The 24,157-nt window shown below is 37.0% G+C and overlaps 1 protein-coding gene across 1 annotated transcript in view; it reads right to left on the bottom strand.

Annotated features, from left to right (window-relative positions):
• Positions 1–24,157, bottom strand: part of FAF1 (Fas associated factor 1) — a 473,941-nt gene that overhangs the window by 225,429 nt on the left and 224,355 nt on the right. The window lies entirely within an intron of this gene.

Genomic DNA, 24,157 nt, shown 5'->3' with positions numbered 1-24,157 from the left:
TTGTTGAACAGAACAAGTTACCAAATCTTCCTAACCTTTCACATGGAAATATGGGGGTAATAACTTTTTTTTTTTTTTTTTTGACAGGCAGAGTGGACAGTGAGAAAGAGACAGAGAGAAAGGTCTGCTTTTACCGTTGGTCTACCCTCCAATGGCCATTGCGGCTGGCGCACTGTGCCGGGCACACTGCGCTGATCCGAAGCCAGGAGCCAGGTGCTTCTCCTGGTCTCACATGGGGTGCAGGGCCCAAGGACCTGGGCCATCCTCCACTGCACTCCTGGCCCACAGCAGAGAGCTGGACTGGAAGAGGGGCAACCAGGACAGAATCTGGTGCCCTACCAGGACTAGAACCTGGGGTGCCTGCACTGCAGGCGGAGGATTGGCCTATTGAGCCACAGTGCCGGCCTAATAACTTACTTTCTAGAAATGATTAATAGGAATATCAAAGACAAAACATTCAGCAATGTACTAAGAACAAAGGAGGGGTGCTGGCGCTGTGGGTCAATAGGCCAGTCCTCCGCCTTGCGGCGCCAGCACACAGGGTTCTAGTCCCGGTTGGGGTGCCGGATTCTGTCCTGGTTGCCCCTCTTCCAGTCCAGCTCTCTGCTATGGCCAGGGAGTGCAGAGGAGGATGGCCCAAGTGCTTGGGCCCTGCACCCGCATGGGAGACCAGGAGAAGCACCTGGCTCCTGCCTTCAGATCAATGCGGTGTGCCAGCCGCAGCGCGCCGGCCGTGGTGGCCATTGGAGGGTGAACCAATAGCAAAAGGAAGACCTTTCTCTCTGTCTCTCTCTCTCTCACTGACCACTCTGCCTGTCAAATATATATATATATATATATATATAAAAGAACAAAGGAGGACAAATGCTTATTTATTATTATTATTATTTAATTTTGAAAGAGTTACAGAAAGAGAGGAAGAGACAGAGAGACAGAGAGAGAGAGAGATCTTTCATTTGCTGTTTCACAACCTTTTTTTAATTTTTATTTTATTTTATTTAATGAACATAAATTTCCAAAATACAGCTTATGGATTACAATAGCTTCCCCCGCCCCATAACTTCCCTCCCCCCCACAACACTCCCCTCTCCCACTCCCTCTCCCCTTCCATTCACATCAAGATTAATTTTCAATTATCTTTATATACAGAAGATCAATTTAGCATATATTAACTAAAGATTTCAAGTTTGCACCCACACAGAAACACAAAGTGTAAAATACTATTTGAGTACTAGTTATAGCGTTAATTAAACACCTAAGAGTAATTGTGTATTAATTACAGAGTTCAACCAATAGTTTTAAGTAGAACATAAAAAATACTAAAAGGGTAAAGTATTAAGTTTTTTTTTTTGTTTTTTTGTTTTTTTGTTTTTTTTTTTGCTGTTTCACTCTCAAGAAGGCCACAAGGACCAGGGCTGGGGCAGAAAGAAGTGCGTAGTCAGGGCCGGCGCCACGGCTCACTAGGCTAATCCTCCACCTGTGGCGCTGGCACCCCAGGTTCTAGTTCCGGTTGGGGCTCCGGCTTCCGTCCCAGTTGCTCCTCTTCCAGTCCAGCTCTCTGCTGTGGCCTGGGAGTGCAGTGGAAGATGGCCCAAGTGCTTGGGCCCTGCACTACATGGGAGACCAGGAGGAGACAACTGGCTCCTGCCTTCGGATCGGTTCAGCGCGCTGGCCAAAACGGCCATTTGAGGGGTGAACCAACGGAAGGAAGACCTTTCTCTCTGTCTCTCTCTCACTGCCTAACTCTGCCTGTCAAAAACAAACAAACAAACAAGAAGTGCATAGTCAGGATCTTCATCCAGGTCTCCCACATGGGTGGCAGGGGCCCAAACACTTGGGCCATCTTCTGCTCGTTTCCCTAGCCATGAGAGGGAAGCTGGATCAAAGTGCAGTAGCTGGGACTTGAACCAGCACCTATATGGCCCACTACACCACAACATCAGCCCCCTTTACTATTATTAATAAATAACAAAACAATATCTGTAGATATAAAGGGAAATGATTAAACTTCATAAAGATCTTTGTTGCTGCTGTTCCCAGATTTCATTTAACTCCAATTTTTTACTAAAATAACAGAAATCTAAGTTTTAAAGTTATTTTTGAGCTTCTACATTCAGAGGAAAAGTTGTTATATGAGTAAAAAGAATCAATTTCCTGAATGTACCAACCACTTTCAAGTATGGAGTCTCTCTACATCTTTTGAGAGAATACATGCTCCTTTCCCCTATCCTATATATGTTGTGTTTTTTAGTTTGCTTTCTTGTTTGATTTTAGTAGCACTTATAAATTGATATTTTTCAATTCTAAAACACTATGGGAATGATACAGTCTTAAAAGACCATCTCAGTGAATGACAAAAATTTGAGAAAGTCTCCTAAATGGATAACCACAGCACTGCAAATCACTTCTTGTAATAATGCAATTCTTACAAATCTTGCTTCTTTCTTTGATTTAATATAACAAAGTAGACGATTAAGTTAACTAGCAAGGGGGTACCATGAGCACCATGGGGTAACACAGTGCTAATAAAGGTCTACTAAATATCATTTGAAAATGTCATATTTGTTTGTCACTAGTCTGAAGGTTAGCCTTTTTTTTTGTCTGAATCACAAATATTTGGACTTTCTGAGAGTTGCATTTACATCTGCTCTAAATGAGACTGAAAGGTTAGAAACAAGTAACACAAATCTGATTTCCAGCTTTTCAACTGCACACCTAATTTGAGATAAACTGATCTGTTTTTGTTAAGCCAAACTGCTCTTCTGAGCCTTCATTCATGTGCTATCCATATGCTTATTCATCCAACATGGTTTATAGCAATTAAGAAATTAGGAAACACATTTATCCTTTTCCTTCTCTTCAGATTCTCAAGTTACTTCTCTGTTCAGTTCATGCTGTTTAAACTGTGAATTACATTTAAAATTTAGGGGTCAGATATTTAAGTGCTTTATATCTTTCATCAGATCTGCACGATTCAATCTGTAGTATTCGTGCTTCTTCTTGGTGTGCATGTGTGTTTGTGTGTTTTCAGTGGGAGTGTAGGCTCTTTCATAGCAACATCAACTATACAGACAGTGGCTTCTGACTCTCAAGGTTTCAAGTACTTAGCCAGTACTACTGGAATTGTCCTGCAGAATTAACACTATTAATTCTTCTAGCAAGGAGTGTAAGGGAAAAACATAGGGGTGCTTCAGAAACATGGAAAATGGAATTAAAAGATAAATTTATTTTGGTACAAACAATTTTTGAAATCTATGCATAGGGGCCTGTGTTTTGGCACAGTGAGTTAAGCTGCCACATGCAATGCCGGCATCCCATATCAGAGTACCAGTTCAAGTCCAGGCTGCTCTGTGTCTGATCCAGCTCCCTGCTAAAGCACCTGGGAAGGCAGTGGGCAACAGCCCAATTGCTAGGCTCCTGCCACCCATGTGAGAGACCAGGATGGAGTTGCAGACTCCTGGCTTCAACCTAGCCCAGCTTTGTCTATTGCAGCCATTTAGGGAGTAAAACAGTAGAAGCATGATATCTTTCTCCATTTCTCCCTTTCTTTCTGTCAGTATGCTTCTTAAACAAATAAAATAAATCTTAACAAAATTCATGCATAGTCTTTTCATAATACATATTTTCCACGAACTTTTAGAAGACCCCTTGTAATGGCTTTTTATGATCTTGTGATCTTTCCAGGTAAGATTCTATTTTCTCTAGTTATTACTTGAACTGCTCCTCTTCCCCCTGTTCCCCATCACCACAGATGTTTTCTTCTGAATTTGAAGCACTTTATATGAGCTGCTGTTTATAAGCATCCATTTAAAATTATTTCATTGTTCAGAATACTGAAAAAACATTAAAAGAACTTTAAGTGTCCAAATAAAGCCACATGCCTCTAAATAATAAAATGCTAAAGCAATGGTTTAAAATGAGAAGATAATACATACAAAACAAAGATAACTTCTAAACTTTAGATGAAATAACTAGCAGTGGAATAGCAGCAATTAAGAAGCTGGGTACATACACTTATTAATCAAGTGGTTAACTATACCAACACTAATAGCTTAAAATGTGAATTAACTTGTTTCATGTGCTTGGGGAACATGTACTAAAGTTTTATTTGTAGTATCAGTCCTGTATTTTCTAACTTGTCATAATTAATTCAGTCCCCTTGCACTTTGAAATCTCCACAATAATAAGAACTTTATCAGGCTGGTGTTGGTATGAAGTGCCATAGCAAACTGAAATCCCACAGGGAGCAGTCCACAGACTTCTCTTCTAAGCAGCAAAAAGCTGTTATCATTTTCTGAATTACAGGAACTATAAAAGGACACTCTACTCAAGCTGCCGCTGAATGTCACCTGAAAAGCAATCACAAAAGGGCTCTGTCTTGGCTTATCTCTGAGCTCTGTCACTACGGCAACCAGCAGGGAATAAGTATCTGTGGGTCTATGAATTTCAGAATCCCATAAAAGCCAGGGCTAAAAAGGCATGTGCAGCCTCTCAGAGATTGACTGCATTAATACATTAGCAAATACTGTGAAACACTGGATAAATGTCAGCAATTATGGAAAAAGCGTCTAATAACGATATTCGTTGCCTGTCAAACCCCCATGAGGTTTGATATGTAACTGCCACTCAAAGCTGTCTGTAATTTTATCTCTTTTATACATCTGAATCCACAGCATTCAAATTTGTACTTGGAAAGTAATAAACTGTAAAGCAGTTCATTCCATGTTGATCACAACTGTCAACAAACATAGAATAAAAGAACAAAAAGATTTTCATTGGCTTTGGGAGCAATCAGTATAAGCAATCTTTTTTTTAAAGATATATATTCTATATTTAGAATATTAATGAATGTTATGATATGGAACAGCAATTAACTTGACTACTGATTAAATTAGCCTGAACTCAGGAATCTACTTACTATGCATGAATGCTCATTTTAAGCCTTCTTTTTGGGTTAGAAAATCTCTAAAGAATGTATAGCTAACTAAACACAACTATAAACATCCTATTTGTTTTATACATTAGAAAAATGCCAAGGAATTTCTGTTAGCTCTAAAACAGGGTATAATGATATTTTCACAAATACAAAATTATAGGCAATTGATTATATATAAATTCCAACGGTTTAAAAGTGCAACATAATAAGCTGAGACTACTGCTCTTCACGTTCATATTTCCGGTGCTGAAGAAAATGATTTATTAATAAATCTTATCACATATGTTACAGCTGTTCAAGTGTAATAACAGCATGTTAACTTGTAAACACAAATGCCGGAGATTAAGTATCACACATATGTATTATAAACAACCTTCCATTTCTCAGTTATAGAATAGGGTCAGACACAAGGATTCCAACAAGACTTTTTTCAGGAACAGACAGAAAAGCATGACTTCTTAAAATAGAGTAGTGTACCTCTAAAGAAAGTAGCCATATACTACTCTAGCAGTTAGTTATTGCAATTTGGAGCCAACCACTGACTTTTCGGTGCCACAATTATTATTAACTCAAGAAACATTACTATTATTTTGTGCCAGAGACCACACTAGGCTCTTTAGATACAAAGATGAATAACCTGCTTGCTGCCCTCAAGAAGCTCATATTCTCATAAAGAAAGTTATTAACAGTACTCATGTGCAAGCTAAAAGAAAAAGGTGTTTGAAGTAACTCTGAGGAAAATTTAGGATAATTTTGGCTGTATTCCATAGTATGCTAGTTCTACAAAAAGTTATATACTTACAATCTAATACTTGGCTAAAATAGGATCATCTATGCTTTACAACTATAAATAATCACACAAATGTCTCTTAATATTAAAACACCTACCACTGTGTTAAGTAACTTAGTATAAAAAGAGTACTGTTATACATTGTCTGCTACATCAATATGCCTACTGTTTGAGCACACAAACTCACCAAAGTACTGTGGTGAACACTTGAAAGTCACAAATACTTCTCACTTATGCCTTTAGTGAATAATAGTAAAGTTCAGCTTCAAGCTTATTGTAATCATATTAAGGCCCAAGTTTTCAATTCTGTATTTCAATGATATAAGAATTATTTCAAAATTACTACAAATGCTACATTATTTATTGCTCAATTTAAGCCTTTGTAAGTGTCCTATACATAGAATGATAGGATATAATATATTAAGACATAGAAAAATTCAGCCTAATTTATCTACTTTCCTTCAAGTTGAAACGCAAGTTTCTACATCATTTTTAGCATAATATCCGACTCCAGAATAATGTTGTTTTACAGATTCATCTTTTACATTGGGATAGGTCTAACACAGGAACATGTGAATGTAAGAAGACTACAGTTTAAAATCATTACAAAAATATTGGAATTACATCATATCAGTCTCTGAAATACTTCTAAAATGGCTGATTAGAAATTCAATTGCATATATGCCATTTGGTTCTCTTGTCTGGCCCGATTTACGCACATCAGATACCAAAAATAGGTACTATGGTTCACTATCTCTCATATTAACAATAAAGTCCTCTATCCTTCCAGCAGTGAAAGAGCATTTCCACACTTCGTTATACTTAATAAATTTGACATCTTTGACTTCTTGTTACTGGTATCTAATGTTCACTCCTCAACTCGTCTGAATATCTTATGAAATAATCTTTTTCAAACATCTCTTACACTCTATTCACATGGTTATCATCATTAAGCTGCATGTGAAGTAACTCCCACCACCACCAGCATCAGAAGTCCACAGTCTTCATCCCAATCCTACTTTAGAGCCCTCTTCGTTCAGTGAATTCAGCTGCCTAGCTCAATAGATTTGCTCATGATAAAATATGAGTACCTCAGTTTTCAAGAAGCAGGAGGGAAGAATACATTATTTTTTCAGCTCTCTGAAATATAAGTTTAACAATGTTTTTTTTTTTTTTTTTCTGTCAGTGCCTCCCTTCATACACAACTAAAAAAAACTCACTGGGGCTGGCATTGTGGTGTGATGGGTGAGGCCACTAGCTGCAATGCTGGCAATACCATATGGGCACAGGTTCAAGTCCCAACTGCTCCACTTCTTATCCAGCTCCCTGCTGACAACCTGGGAAATGTAGTAGAATATGGCCTAAATACTTGGCTGCCAACAACGTGGAGACCTGGATGAAGCTCTTGGCTCTTGGCTTTGGCCTGGCCTAACCCCAGCTGTTGCAGCCATCTGGGGAATAAAATTGGGGATGGAAATCAATCTCTCTCTCTCTCTCTCTCTCCAACTTTCAAAGATACAAAAACAAAGCCGGAGGCATCACAATACCAGATTTCAGGACATACTACAGGGCAGTTGTAATTAAAACAGCATGGTACTGGTACAGAAACAGATGGATAGACCAATGGAACAGAATTGAAACACCAGAAATCAACCCAAACATCTACAGCCAACTTATATTTGATCAAGGATCTAAAACTAATTCCTGGAGCAAGGACAGTCTATTCAATAAATGGTGCTGGGAAAATTGGATTTCCACGTGCAGAATCATGAAGCAAGACCCCTACCTTACACCTTACACAAAAATCCACTCAACATGGATTAAAGACCTAAATCTACGACCTGACACCATCAAGTTACTAGAGAACATTGGAGAAACCCTTCAAGATATTGGCACAGGCAAAGAGTTTCTGGAAAAGACCCGGGAGGCACAGGCAGTCAAAGCCAAAATCAACTATTGGGATTGCATCAAATTGAGAAGTTTCTGTACTGCAAAAGAAACAGTCAGGAGAGTGAAAAGACAACCGACAGAATGGGAAAAAATATTTGCAAACTATGCAACAGACAAAGGGTTAATAACCAGAATCTACAAAGAGATCAAGAAACTTCACAAAAACAAAACCAACAACCCACTTAAGAGATGGGCCAAGGACCTCAATAGACATTTTTCAAAAGAGGAAATCCAAATGGCCAACAGGCACATGAAAAAATGTTCAAGGTCATTAGCAATCAGGGAAATGCAAATCAAAACCACAATGAGGTTTCACCTCACCCTGGTTAGAATGGCTCACATACAGAAATCTACCAACAACAGATGCTGGAGAGGATGTGGGGAAAAAGGGACACTAACCCACTGTTGGTGGGAATGCAAACTGGTCAAGCCACTATGGAAGTCAGTCTGGAGATTCCTCAGAAACCTGAAGATAACCCTACCATTCGACCCAGCCATCCCACTCCTTGGAATTTACCCAAAGGAATTTAAATTGGCAAACAAAAAAGAGGTCTGCACCCTAATGTTTATTGCAGCTCAATTCACAATAGCTAAGACCTGGAACCAACCTAAATGCCCATCAACGGTAGACTGGATAAAGAAATTATGGGATATGTACCCTTTAGAATACTATACCGCAGTAAGAAACAACGAAATCCAGTCATTTGCAACAAAATGGAGGAATCTGGAACACATCATGCTGAGTGAAATAAGCCAGTCCCAAAGGGACAAATACCATATGTTCTCCCTGATCGGTGACGACTGACTGAACACCAAGAGGGAAACCTGTTGGAGTGAGGTGGACACTATGGGAAATGGTGGCTTAATCAGCATAGCCCTGACTGTTAATGAACAACTAAATACATTATCCCTCTTAGTAGTTTTTTTATCTGTTCTACTTAATATGACTGGTTTAGATCTGTAATTGATGCACAGTTATTCTTAAGTGTTGAAAATTAACTGAAATGTGATCCCTGTTGAACATGGTGGTGGGAATGGGAGAGGGAAGAGATGTATAATTTGGGACATGCTCAGGCTGACTTGCCCCAAGTGGTGGAGTTGGAAGCATACCAGGGGATTCCAATTCAATCCCATCAAGGTGGCATGTACCAATGCCATCTCACTGTTCCAGGTGATCAGTTTCAGTTCACAGTTGGTCATGGTGAAGGGACTGGGAGTCAAAGGGAGCACATAGACAAGTCTAGTACCTGCTAACACTAACTGATGGAGTAAATAAAGGGGAGAGTGATCCAACATGGGAAGTGAGATACTCAGCAGACTCATAGAATGGCAGATGTCCTAAATAGCACTCTCGTCTCAGAATCAGCCCTAAAGGCATTCGGAGCTGGCTGAAAAGCTCATGAGAGTATTTCAGGCATGGAAAGCCAAGACACTCTGGCAAAAGATCTCTGCGAGTGAGATCCCAGTGGAAAGAACAGGTCATCAAAGAAGGAGGTACCTTTCTCTGAAGGGAGGAGAGAACCTCCACTTTGACTACGACCTTGTCTAAACAAGATAAGAGTCGGAGAACTCAGAGGGCTTCCATAGCCTTGGAAACTCATGACTGGAGCATAGGGAGATTACTGATGCCATAGACAGGAGTGTCAATTGGTAAAGTCAACAACAGGAGTCACTGTGCACTTACTCCTCATGTAGGATCTCTATCCTTAATGTGCTGTACATTGAGATTTAATGCTATAACGAGTACTCAAACAATATATTTTACTTTGTGTTTCTATGGGGGTGCAAACTGTTGAAATCCTTACTTAATGCATACTAAACTGATCCTCTGTAAAAAAAAAAAAAAAAAAAAAGAAATTATCAATTCCCAACTTGACTCTCACTGGGATTAAACATGACAATAGGGCTGCTCTGATTTCATCATCATTTGAAAAAAATCATCTATTATTTTTCACTTTATGTTTCTGTGTGGGAGCAAACTGTTGAAATCCATACTTAATGTATACTAAGCTGATCTTCTGTATATTAAGATAATCGAAAATGAATCTTGATGTGAATGGAAGGGGAGAGGGAGTGGGAAAGGGGAGGGTTGTGGGTGGGAGGGACGGTATGGGGGGGAAACCATTGTAATCCATAAGTCGTACTTTGGAAATTTATATGCATTAAATAAAAGTTTAAAAAAAAAAAAAAAAGAAAAAGAAAGCAGAAAAAAAAAAAGTCATTTATAGACAGCCATAAGGAATGATCAATAACTACAGAATGAAAATTTGGTCCAAAATTATTAAGTACTTGAATACATACAGGAACTGCACTAAAGAATTATTAAAAAAAAAATACACCCTCCTGCTTACAATCTAATGGGTAAGAGAGAGATACAAGGAAAAATACAGTATCATAGAGAAAGCTGCATGGGCAGCATTATTAATATGAGAGGACAGAAGAAATATGGTACCTAAACCAGTCTACAGCATGAGGAAGGACCATTCAAAGCAAAGCAGATGCAATAAAGTTGTAAATAAGTTGAAAATATGAAGGTAAATATTAAACAAACTAATAACATTTCATTAAGAATGATGAATCTTTCGAAAGGTTAAATTTTCCTTAATGAACAAAACAGGCTTAAATGTTATCTTTTCAACCTCATTTCAGATATCAATCAGCAAATACAGTATGCATTCAAACTGATAATTTTATGTAGGGTAGTTTCATTCAAAAACCAGTTATTCAGCGTTAATCATAAGACCCTTTAGAGAGATGACAATTTATCAGGAAACTATTACTATCAATTGGAATTTTAAGATAATTGCAAATAGCTTTGCAGCTAATATGTTAAGGCTGACTGCTTCAGCTATGAAAGAATCTAACTCATTCAACAGTTTCCCAAACATTTATCGCTATCCAATACATCATGCCTTTAACCTGTTCATTATGGTCATTATCTGATTCCTTTCTCCATCTCCTGCTCCATGTGGGCAGGGATTTTAAATTTATTTGCTGCTATATTGACAGTGCATATATAGATGGTTAAGGAATGTCAGGCAGCCTTATTCCAAAACATTCAGCCATCATCAGATCAATGGTTACCTAAGTTCTTTGGCTATCTATGTGTAGATGTGCATGCATATATAATTAGTATCCTGATAACATGCAACAAATATAAAATGATTTTAATACAATTGTAATGCCATTTAGATTTAGGTCAGATACTGGGAAATAGACTTTACTGCTTCAGAAAGTCCATTCATGTTTATTGTTATTATAGCTCCCACACCTCAAAAAAAGGCATACAGTTTCACCAGTGTGAATGCACTAATGAGTAAAATTGGACTGGATATTTTAAAATCATAACTACTCTGAGAAACATGAGCACTTAAAAAATAGCATGGTACAGAGATAGAGCAGCAACATTAGGGAGGTGACAGAACTGGGGTTAAATATTGCTTCTGCATTTTGTCTTTTCATATACTAAAGTTTCAGATCAAGATATTCATCCCAACCTACCAAATAAAAATAAAATTTACTGAGATCTAGTTATCTGTAGTAAAATACACCTATTTTAAGTATGGTTTGAGATAATACACACACACACACACACACACACACACATATACACTCTTAAAACACCAGTATAATCAAAATACAAAAAATTTCAATCACCTCTCAAAATTCCCTCGTGTTCTCCTACTCAAATTGCAAACCTAACAAAAGTAAACATTACTAAACTAATTCATTTGATTTTAATGTTTAACTGTAAGATGTATTTATATAACATAGAAACAGACTCTTCCAAATATATGTTTTCAAAATACTTTCTCTTGATGTTTGACTTGTCCTTTCATTTTTTAATGGTATATTTTGGGATTCCAAGATGGCTGGATAGGGAAAACACATACTATTTTTGGGAGGGGAAAATAGCAGGAAAAAAGTGGAAAAGTTGCATTCCCAGGGGAAAGTTGTAGAGAAATCTGCAGCGAAAATTCTACAGAAGGAAAAGGTGTAGACATGCAGCAGCAAGCATGCATACAACACATGATCCCCACAGCCAAGAGCCTGAGGATACGACAGCTTCCGAGACTGAGGTGAGAGCAGCCTGAAGCAGCCAGTGCCACTGGTGATACTGCCAGAGGGAAAGCCACATGGACTACACTGTCTTTCAGTATGGCTTCAAGCCCTAATGGGGGCCAGGGCACCAGCCTAACCCAGAAGAAAAAAAGCATGTTCTTTCTCCTCATCCCTTGAAAATGGTGCCTGGCAACCAGTGGGGAGAAGGTGCCACTTTGACACCAGTAGCGGTGGTGGTGGATCTTGTGCATGTGTGTGATCAGTGGATTTTACCAGAGGGAAAACTCCGTGTTCCCCATTGACTTTAGTCTGACTAGGATGGCTGAGAGGGGGATGCCCACCTATGTAGGATTTTGTGGTGCCCCCATCCTTTCAGCCTATCATAGGCTCCAGGGTTCAAACCTCCAATGTAAAGCACCCACAGGTAGTGGGCTCTGGGAACATCTGTGTTCTCTCAATGAATGGGACAGGCTAGTGGGGGTGGCGCATATCCTCTGCACCTCATGACTGTGGGAGTAAGACTGTGTGTCTAAGACTGTGGGAACACTGTGACTGCACAATAGAGAGCAAGGTATAGCTGGGTCTCTGGACAATCACTGTGTTCCACACCAGAAGCTCAGAGCTCTCTGAATGCCTGAGGTGAGTCACTGCAGAAGTTTCCCTGCTCACACTGAGGACTGCACAGATCCTTTGTGCAGTTCATGTGGCAGTGCATATAAGTGTTGCATCCACTGTGGGCTAACCTAGGGAACTGACCACCTTGGAAAAGAGGAGGTGAATGTGTGATTATACCAACAGAGGCGATCATATCCCCCCACCACTGACAATACAGAAGATCTACCACATGCAACTTGGGTGTGACCCTGGAAATTCACTCCAACCTGTAGCACCGACTAGAGCTACCTGGCCACACCTATCACACACCTCCAGGTATTCACTGAAAGAAAAGATACCCCTCTAAGTCACAGAAGCATAGTTCAAATTTAAAAGCCATCAGGAAAGAAAAAAAAAAATAAGTATTTCCACAAAAGCCTAAAAATAAATGCAGAAATTCAAGAAACAAAAATAAGGAAGACAATATGACTACCCCCAAAGGAACAGAACTATTCAATAACAGAATGTGAAGATAAAGAGACTGATGAAATGCCTGAAAAGAAATTCAAAAGATTGATCATAGGATTACTCAGAAGTAATAAGAAACAAATTGACCATTAAAAAATCAATATGACATGGAAATAAAATTTTCCTATGAAATTGAGATTTAAGACAAATCAAACTGAAATATTAGAAATGATGAATAATATGCTGAATAAAAATATAGTGGAAAGCCTTAACAACAGACTTGGTGAGGAAGAAGAAAGAATATCTAAGCTAGAAGACAAACCTTTGGAAATATCATAGTCAGATAAGAAGAAGAGGAAGAGGAAGAAGCAAGACAAGGAAAAGAAGGAGGAGAAATAAATTAATTAAATACCTTGGAATACATTTAGCCAAGGAGGTGAAAGATCTCTACAATGAAAATGACAAAACATTAAAGAAAGAGATAGAAAAAGACACAAAATAAATGAAAAATCTTCTATATTTGTGGACCAGAATAATTAGTATCATCAAGATGTCCATACTACCCAAAGAAATTACAGATTCAATGCAATCTCAATCAAAATACCAATGCCACTCTTCTCAGATCTAGAAAAACAATGCTAAAATTCATATGGAAACAGGAGACTCCAAATAACTAAAGCAATATTAAACAAGAAAAACAAAATTGGAGGCAACAAAATACCAAAGTTTAAGGCATACTACCGGGAAGTTATATTTAAAACAGCCTTGGTACTGACACAAAAGGAGACATGTAGACCAATGGAAGACAGGTAGATAGGTAGATAGAGAGATAGATAATTTCTTTATACAGCCCTAAGTTGATGGACATCTGGGTTGGTTCCATATGTTAATATTTGTGAATTGAGCTGCGGTAAACATGGGGTACAGATAACTTTTCCATTTAATGATTGCATTTTGAGGAAATTCCTATAAGTGGGATTGCTGGGTTACATAGTATATCTATTTTCAGCTTTCTGAGGTATCCCCATATTGTCCTCCACAATATCTGTACTAGCTTACATTCCCACCAACAATGGATAGGACACCTTTTTCCCCATATCGTCACCAGCACTTATTGCTTGTTGATTTCTGTAGGACCGCCACTCTAACTGGGGTGAGGTGTTACCTCACTGTAGTTCTGATTTGCATTTCCCTCATGGCTAGTGATCCTGAGCATTTTTTCATATGTCTGTTGGCCATTTGAATTTTCTCTTTTGAAAAATGCCTGTTCAAGTTCTTTGCCCATTTCTTAACTGGATTGCTTGTTTTGTAGCTGTTGAGTTTCTTGACTTCCTTGTAGATTCTTGATATTAATCCTTTATCAGTTGTGTAGTTTACAAATGTTTTTCCTCATTCTGTCAGTTGCCTCTTCACTTTGCTGATAGTTTCCTTTGTAGTACAGAAGCTTCTCAGCTTAAATACTCTCATTTATCTATTTTTGCTTTGATTGCCTGTACTTCTGGGGTTTTTTCCAAGAAGTCTTTGCTTATGCCAGTGTCTTGCAGTTTCTCCAATGTTCTCTTCTAGTAATTTGATGGTATCCTGTGATACATTTAGATCTTTGAGTTGATTTTTGTATGAGGAATAAGGCAGGGGTCTTGTTTAATACTTCTGCATGTTGAGATACAAGTTTCCCAGAACCATTTGTTAAAGAGACTGTCCTTTTTCCTGGGATTGATTTTTAGCTCCTTTTGTCAAAGATCAATTGGTTGTGTGTGTGTATATGTGTTTGTGTGTGCGTGTAGAATATGGAATATATAGATATAAAAGAATGAAATCCTTTCACAACAAAATGGATGCAACTGGAAACCATTATACTTAGTGAAATAAGCCAGTTCCAAAAAAACAAATACCATATGATTTCCTTGATCTATGGTAAATGATATAGTACCAAAAATGTCATATATAGGAATGAAGTTGACATTTTGAGATTCAATTATTGTTTTACAGCCCTTGTCTCTACTGTTTAGAAACAGTGTTTTTGTTTGCTTTTTGTTTTATTTGTTAAACTCTTTACTTGGTGTAGTATTAATCTTATGGGTATAAAGTGAATTGAAAGTAGATCTTTGTAAAAATTAAGAGAGGAAGGAGAAGGAAAAGTGGGAGCCTGGGTCTGATGGTTTTTGTTTTACATATTTTGAAATCATTAAGTACATACTACATTGAGCATTGCTGTGTCTTCATGATGAGCTGACCTTTTTTTTTCCTTTTTTTTTTTAATGTATTTTATTTATTTGAAAGACAGAATGACAGAGATAGGTACAGAGGTAGAGACAGACAGAGAAAGAGAGAGGTCTTCTATTTGCTGGTTCACTTGCCAAATGCCTGCAATGGCCAGAGCTGAGCAGATCTGAAGCTAGGAGCCAGGAGATTCTTCCAGGTCTCCCATGTAGGTACAGGGGCCCAAGGATTGAGCTGACCTTTTAATCACTGTGAAATTCCTCCCTTTAGTTTTGATACTATTCCTTACCCTTTATCTTTTCTGATGTCATATAATAATTACAGCTTTCTTATGTTTAGTGTTTGCACAGTAAATTTTTTTTCACTTACTTACAGAAAAATGCTATCAGTGGGTTAATCTAATTTAATTTGTAATTTAAAGTGTTTTTCTTGTGGACAGCATACAATTGAATCTTGCTTTTAATATCAGTTTTCAAAATGTCTGTCTTTTAACATGTAAACAATCTATTATATATTTAAGTAATATTGCTACTTACTTTTTACTTATTCTATCATTATCTTGTCCTCTAGTTGTATACTGAGGGAGGGAAAAGTCCCAATTGTCCCCTCATGTACAGAAACAGCAGTCCATAGGTTTAGGATTTTAATAAACTGAAATCAAGATTCACAGCACAAGATCTCAGTGTTGGTAAGATTCTTATACAGGGCTGTCTTGCTTCTATGTGTTCTTACTCATATTTACTGAGTAAACACATTCCATGAAGGGCTCATCCACATTTCCAAGCACTCTCTGTTCAGGATGGAGTCCATTTCACAACTTTTCTTTCCTTTTAAACTCAAAACTTTCTTCTATGGCTTTCAAAGCTGTTCTTTCCCTCTGTTTAGTCACTATCTGTGTTATTTGTAGAAGACTTTATATATTGACAAGGGCAATGATCCTTCCCAAGCTACTGAGTCTCACCACCACTAGAAGCAACATTATCCATGACCTCACCAAATAAAGAAAAAGCCAGTGAAAATGTCCAAAGATTGCTTGAATCTGTCTGCTTCAGGACAAGTTAACAAAATAATTTAAATAGCATAAGATGACCCTGAAGCTATTCAAAGAATGCTTCCGATTCTGCATGTGTATGATATAAAGAAGGTGCTTTCTCAAGGGAAAAGGAGTTAATGTTTGTTGAATGCCTACAAAATGCCAGACATTACACCAGGGGTTGGCAAACTTTCTTTGTAAAAAGCCAGATAAGGATATTTTAGTCTTTGTAGCCATATGGTCTTTGTTGCAACTATACATCCCTGCTGTTAGAAGGTGAATACTCCTATACATACTATATAAACAAATTAGTGTAATGTGTTCCAATAAAACATTATTGACTAAAAACATATTGTAAATGGGATTTGGGCAGGCTATCATAACTGCCAATCCCTGTAGTACATTATGTTCTTTGATTATTAGGTAAAACCATATGAAATGGCTAATATGCAATAATTTTTGTCCTTAAAAAGGACAATTTCATATGGCTCAAGATGATATATTAACAGGCTTAATCTCCCCAACATATTTTTAAAAAAGGATGAATTTATTTATTTGAAAGAGTGACAGAGAAAGAGATCTTCCTACTGCTGGTTCACTATCCAAATGCTCATGACAGCCAGGACTGGGCCAATAAAAAGCCAGGAGCCAGGAACCCCATCTGGTTTCCCACATGAGTGGCAGGGACCGAAGCACTTGGACCCGCGTCTGCTGCCTCCCAGGCACAATGCCAGGAAGCTGGATGCGAAACAGGGCAGGCAGTTCATGAATTTGCACTCCAATATTGGATACAGAATTCCAATGCCCATTCCACAACAGATTTTTATGGTTGCTAACACTGTCCCCATTTTGCAAATTAAGAAGCCAAAACTCATAAATTAAATAATTTAACCAAACAATAGCAATGTCATATTTGTCTACTAACTCGTTTTCTCTTTTGGTGACACACACAGTGGTGGAACAGATCAGCTCACAATGTAGCACTCTCCTTTCCAAATCTATAATTCTACTTGGCAGTAAGGAAATGTTTAGTTTTGGTGATTTAATTTTATTATAAAAAAAATTAATCGGATTCTCAAAAAGTTATTGAGTTACTATAATCATAGAAACTAATCCTATAGTTGTTTTATGCCATAAATGTCAATTTAGTGGCATTCTGGACAATTCAAATAAATGACTACACAAAACACATTTGATCTTACACAGCATACAAAAGTATTTACAATGTTTAGAATTTATAAAAGGGAAAACATGCATACCAAAGTATATTTCCCACTACAGTCTACAATCCCTGAAGCAGAATCTTATCCTTGCAAATTTAAGAGGCAGCAATACTGGCCTATAAAAGCTACTCCACAAATGTTAACTGAGTAAATAGATGGATGAAAAAAAATTAATAACAGTCAAAGGTTAACCATATTAGACAGTTCAATGTTCAAAAGAAACCTAAGACTAACCATCCTTACAATTACCCACTCTTTTTTAAAAAAAGATTAACAGAAAATATATTATGATGCATGTTTCAACAACATATGAAGTAGAGAAATGAATAAACTTTAATAAGGTGTTTGCATAATTCTTTCCTTTTTCATTTTCATTTTTAATTAGTTTTAACAGATTCAATTTGTAGATATAATACTAACAATATGATGATATTCTCTTCCTCCCACCCTTCCCCTGTCCTCTTTCCTTCTCTTGTTGTTGTTTTTTTTTTTAGTTTTTCTGATAACATTTTAAAATTACAGTAAAAAGGCTTAATACTTCACTAAATAAGAAGTTTAACAAGTAAAATGCAAAAAGAACATATATTAGTGAGACTGTAGACAACAGCTAGAAACAATAACTGAATGGAAAAATGATCATTTCACTCATATACAATAAACTGTAAAGTAATCACAGATCATTAAAACTATAGTAGTATAACATTCATAACCAAATAAGCAGGACCCAGAAAGACAAATTATCAGATGTTCTTCCTTATATGCAGGGGCTAAAATTTAAAAACAAAAAAAGAAAGAAAAAAAGAGAAGAAATGTCTTTGTGTATCAATATTGCTGCAAATATAGTTTTGAACAACTACCAATAACCTCTGTTCTGTAGTTACAGAGACTTATGCCCAGGGAGTTTAATTATTTGTGATGACTCAGATACTAAGTGACAGAGCAAGGTAGAAGGAAGGAAGAGACAGAAATAAACAAAAAAATGAAAAGAGAAAGGGAAATAAGCATTAAGAAAAAGTGAAAAGAATTTAAATATAAGAACAGGACTATAATTTCTAAGAGGGTTGAACAAGGTAGCATGGGAAGAGAGAAATAGGCAGGATTTCTTAAAGATCTTAAAATAAGAATATTGCTGTTAAGTATTGTAAATAGTAAGAAGAGTACTACTAAATGACAGAGTGAAAGACAACAAGTAAATCTGAAGAACAAGATGAGTATTAAGCTAAACTGAGACATATATGGTACAATATTCAATCATTCATTCAACAAATATATACATATATTTCAAATATTTACTCTATGCTATATGGGAAAATAAACCTGGAAAGGAAGTTTCAGATAAAAGCATGGAGGATTTGGAACACAAGCATCAATCTATGTAGTGCCTTGAATTCAGAGGCTAGAGACAATCAGATCCTAGTCTTCCAGCCTCTCTCCCTTAGCTTCAAGTTTCCTTACCCTGGTTTTATGATTACAAATCAACCACTTATTAAAAATTAACTCACCAAATTAAGGGAGCTGTGCAGCCAACACTACAAGATTCTAATCATTGGACTCATGAGATCATTTATCTCCCCTAGAGATAACATCTTGATGTCTGGTCTTGTTCTGAGGGATTTTTTATCCAGGAACTCCAGGCCCAGAGTAAAAAGTAGCTACCCCTGCATATAGCCCACACATAGGCTAAAGTTCACTGTGTTATCCTCAAAATTCTCTACAAAACATCACCATCCAATAAAAGGAAGACCATGAGCACTGTTGACCAACCAGGGACCAACCATGCACGGGACACGTACTTCTCAACCCCAAATTCAATCTGTAAGAATCTTCACCCCTGCCTTCTGGGGAGCCTGGGAATTAAGGGACAGCTGCTGGGCTCCATACTCTGTGCTTTGCAGTTGACACTTCCTTTCTTTCACCACTCTGGTGACAACGACTGGCTAGGGTTTTTTTGGGGGTGTGGAAGGAAGCGATGGTTTTCTATAGCATCTTCTGCAACTAGTTTTGGGGGTGTTCTAATAAGCATAAAAATCTAGCCATTTATCAGCAGGTACTGAATTGCCATTGAAGATAAGTAAGCAAGGCTGAATCTGATTCACACTGCACTTTCGAAATAGGCAGCAATGGACAGAATGACCATAGTCCAGGCTTATAATTTCCTTAGTTAGTAACTACAATATTACAAGTATGTGATAACTCCAAGAGTCTGTATTTGGACAACAGCTCCTGTAAGGTGGGAGTAGAAGCAAAGTCAGGAGTATGTCGACAACTTGGCACTTGCTAAACACAAGGCATCAAAGAGAAATCAAAGAAAATGGTCCCGAACAGAAAGATTAAAGTGACATTCCCTCATGCACAGATTCTTTATTATCTAAAAAAGGAGGGGAAAGGGAAGAAATATACATGTTTTTTGCTTTGTGTTATCGTTGTGCAATGGTTTTGCCTACATGTAATCTCATATTCTCCATGTAAAAATATTTAGTAAGTAGCTATCGGATTCATAACACATGCCAAAAGACCTCTGATTCTAAAATTGAAATTTCTCAAATTTAACATTCCCTGGCTACTGACAGAACAGTGGCTGAATACCAATAATCTCCAAAGGGAAAAAAAAAATTATACAAAAAGTATTAAAACAGAAGGAGTTTTCTTCCTTTGTATAAGCATGATTAAACATTGTAATTTTTAAAAAAAACTACATATATTCAAATTGTCTACATTATAATAAGGTGTCTAGAAATAATTCACAGTGTTAATATTGTTTCTATTCTCTGGAAACCAAGTGCCTCCTTGTTGAAGTGTAAAATGAGATTTCACCTACTTGTAACTCCTTGTTCTCACAACTGAACTGTCACAGCATGAAAATATTCCCCTACTGGTAAAGCTTTAGATACCTATTTTCCTGATGAAAGAGTACAAAAGGAGCTGAAAGAATTATTGACAATTCTTACAGTATCCCATAACCTATTAGAGTGAAACTGCAAACAAAAAAAAATTTCAAATCTGAAGGGATATGAGTAACAATGTTTTAAATGCTTGCTGACTTCACTGAGTAGCTTGAAAATGTTAAAGACTAAAGTCTATCAGATTTGTAAGAGACTCAAGTTTTTATAAAAATCTAATTATTAGAAGTTTGTTTCTCTGTCTTGTTTGCTAAATCAAAGATTAATGAGAAGTATACTGAAGAAAACATCTCCTGTGTTCCTGCAAAAGTATTTATCAGGGAGTATGAACACATAAAGGAAAAAGTGTTTTAATCTGCTTCTTCATTAACTCTTCCATAACTTCAACGGGCAAGCATTTGGCCTAACAGTTAAGACACTGGTTGAGAAACCAGAGTTCCACACTGGAGTATATAGGTTAGAAAACCTTACTGGCTATCCAAACTAATAATAAGTTAGATACCTTACTGGCTAGTAAGAGGCAAACCAATGATGGCTCAAGTAGTTGGGTTTCCATCACCCACATGGGAGACCTGAATTGAGTTCCCAGACCAGAACTGAGTTCCCAGTTCCTAGCTTCCAGCCAGCCTGGCCCAAGATCCATGTGGGCATTTGGGGAGTGAACCAGTGGACAGGAGGATCTTTTCTTTCTCTCTCCCCATGTCAACCCCCAATAAACAATGCAATTCAATGATTTTTAGTAAATGGAGATATGTGCAATCTTTATAACAATCTCATTTTAGGACATTTCCATCATTCCAAATCCGTTATTTCTTGATCTATGATTTATCTATAAACTCATGGAAGCCAATGGTATCTAAAGTTACTGTATATTGAAAGCCACATAAATTCTTTAAGTAGCAGGAAAAGTGCAACTAACTTCACTTTTAATGACATTTGGTAACCAATTTCCTACTCTGGCACTGGGAAGCAAATGTTCAGGTGCTTCCCCTGAAAGTTAAACCATTCTAAGTATTAAGTTATGGCACACTATCTTGGAAAGAAATTAATTATATTTTTGTTGGTAACACATTTCAGGCTGTTTACACAGCTGACATTTCTCAGCTGTACCCAGTTCATGCCCAAAGCTGTGAGGACTATAATGTTTTGTAGCAGATGCCTCCACATGAGTGATTTCAGTAAGTATAAAAACATCACTGTTTGCAACAATACAGATTAAAAGTACCTGCTTTAGGAATGTTTATATTTCTCATGATACAGGTTCTATGACATTTATTTGGCTAAGATTTCCTTAGAAGACTGCTTTTATAAGCCATTTTTGCCTCAATTCTAGCACCTCAGATAGTGAATCTGCTGTGGCACCAGTTAAAAGCAGCTTGGTCCTAAACATCTTTGTTGTACCAAATCTCACAGCTCAGGCAACATCCTGCCAATGTGGCAACATTTGCTCCGGGGAAGCCTGAGCAGGCACCATTTCACAGGTTCTGGGACAAGGTGCAAATATAAATAATGAGGAAACAAGAATCAAGCCTTTTAATGGGGATTCCCTCTTGGCTTGCTGTGATTAGACACAGCATCAGGTAGCATTACAGTCCAGAATACAGCGTATGTTAGATGCCTTTATATTTTCCTATAGTAATGATAGTGTAGTACAAATATTTGGCAAAAAATAAAATGTTATAAAAATAAACGTAAAAACGAGTCTCACAAAAAGACTGAACTACAAATTCAATAAATACATAAACTGTATAAAACACTATGTTACCGAATTGATCATATTTCATTGAATGTGCCTATTACTCTTAGAATTGCAGTTGATGTGCCTGTTTCCAAAGTGTGTAGTCCAGGAGCAATTGACTTTCCCAACCCTGAGAAGTTCCACATTCCTAAATTTTCTCTATTTCCACATATCCCTATTTCCACATATCTCTATTTCCACATATTTTGGTTTTATACTTTCTATTTGGAAAGTTTCAAATAAACACAAAAATTGAGAGAAAAGTCAAATAAACCAAATATTTGCATCACTGAAATTCAGCAAGATTAACAGATAGCTAATCTGAATTACCTCTATATTCACAGACCCCCATAGATTATTATGAAGCAAATATAAGATACCATTTCATTCATTTAAGTCTCTCAATTCTTGCCTTTGATCCTTTTCTTGAGTTGAATTAAGACCAGTTACAATAATGATTCTGACTTGTTGATCACCTACTATGAGCCAGGTACTATAAACTAATTTTCTAAGGATGCTACAAATCAGTGAGGAAACTGAAACTCAGACTGATGTGTGCATGCCTTAATTATTCAATTAATGTTACTATTTCTTGTAACAGGTATTTAGACAATGCTAAGAACACTATTGCTTTCTTCATGTCCCCTTAGATATAAACAGTAGGCTACCATTTATGAACACTGTTATTTTATTTTTATGAAAATAAATTTATTTTTTATCAAGTTTCTCATGTCAATATTCCCATAATATACTAGAATATCAATGCTAAAATAAATTGTTCAGAAATAAATGCAAATGCCTTATACCTATTCAACTTTTTTATGGAAAGGTTTTTTTTTTTTCTTTAAACTTGTACTTCTTTGAAAGGTAGAGTGACATGGTGGAACAGACAGGGTGGAACAGACAGAGTGAAAACAGGAGAAAAAGAATGAGATCTACAATACACTGGTTCACTCCCCAAATGCCAGCAAAAGTCAGGGCTTACGCTAGGCTCAATGCAGGAACCAGGAACTCTATCCTGGTCTCCCACATAAATGGTACTTATGCCACCATCTGCTACCTATGAGGTACACTAGGAAGAAGCTGGATAAGAAGCTTAGTGTAATTGGGACTTGAACAAGACATTCCAAAATTGGGATGCAGGAAACCCAAATGACAGCTTAAACTGCTGCATCACAACACCTGCTCCCTAAGTTTTTTATTTTAAGTTTGCTATTTTCTGATTATTTTTGGAGTTTTGTAATATACAAAGCATTTTACAAAGGCACAGTTTAATTAAACTCATGTAGCATCTACGTACACAAATGTCTCAAAATTTCTTTTCCTCCACAAAGAATTATTTTTTATAAAGGGGGGCCAGTGCTGTGGCGCAGCAGGTTAAAGACCCAACCCACAGGCGCCAGCATCCCATATGGGTACTGGTCGAGTCCTAGCTGCTCCACATCTGATCCAGCTCCCTAAAAATGTGCCTGGGAAAGCAGTGGAGGATGGCCCAAGTGCTTGGCCTCTGCACCCACAAGGGAGACTCAGAAGAAGCTCTTGGCTCCTGGCTTCAGATCGGCTTAGCTCTGGCGTTGCGGCCATTTGGGGAGTAAATCTGAAGATGGGAGACTTCTCTTTCTCTCTCTGTCTCTACCTCTCTCTGTAACTCTTTCAAATAAATTAAAAAATCTGGAAAAAAGAAAGTGTATATGGTGGTGGTCCTGGAATAGTAATTATAACCTAGACATAAACATGGTACTGATAAAAAAAATGAAAAAGTAATTCAATGTCAGCCATATCATTACTTAATTATCATTAAAAATATTTATAAAGTCCCAATTTCTTTTTACTTATTGATTTTAAAAACAGAATTAATTTCAAAATTCTTGAAATAGTCTTCTCTTTCCTTTAAAAAATGGTTACCGGATTAGAACAAACAAGTATATGGGGAAAAGTGACCAAAAGTAATTTTAGTTGTCCTACTTGGATGATACAAATCTACTGTCTTAAAAAAAAACCTATTGTCTTGGAAAATAATGACTAGAAACAGGGCAAAGATAAGAAAGGTTTCAAATTTATAATAGAAAAGTCATTATAAATATACATAAAATAGATATAAATGACAGACTAAATCTTTCTTCTACTTTTTACGGAAGTGAAATGTAAGGGAATGTTTAAGATCAAAGTGTTAGTGACATTATCTGTAAAATTTAATTGTTCATTTACTTTAAAATTTCTACTTTCATTCTATTTGAAAGGCA

Source organism: Oryctolagus cuniculus, chromosome 7 (assembly GCF_964237555.1).
Source record: "Oryctolagus cuniculus chromosome 7, mOryCun1.1, whole genome shotgun sequence".
Classification (NCBI taxonomy): domain Eukaryota; kingdom Metazoa; phylum Chordata; class Mammalia; order Lagomorpha; family Leporidae; genus Oryctolagus; species Oryctolagus cuniculus.
This window is presented reverse-complemented; position numbering and strand designations above follow the sequence as displayed.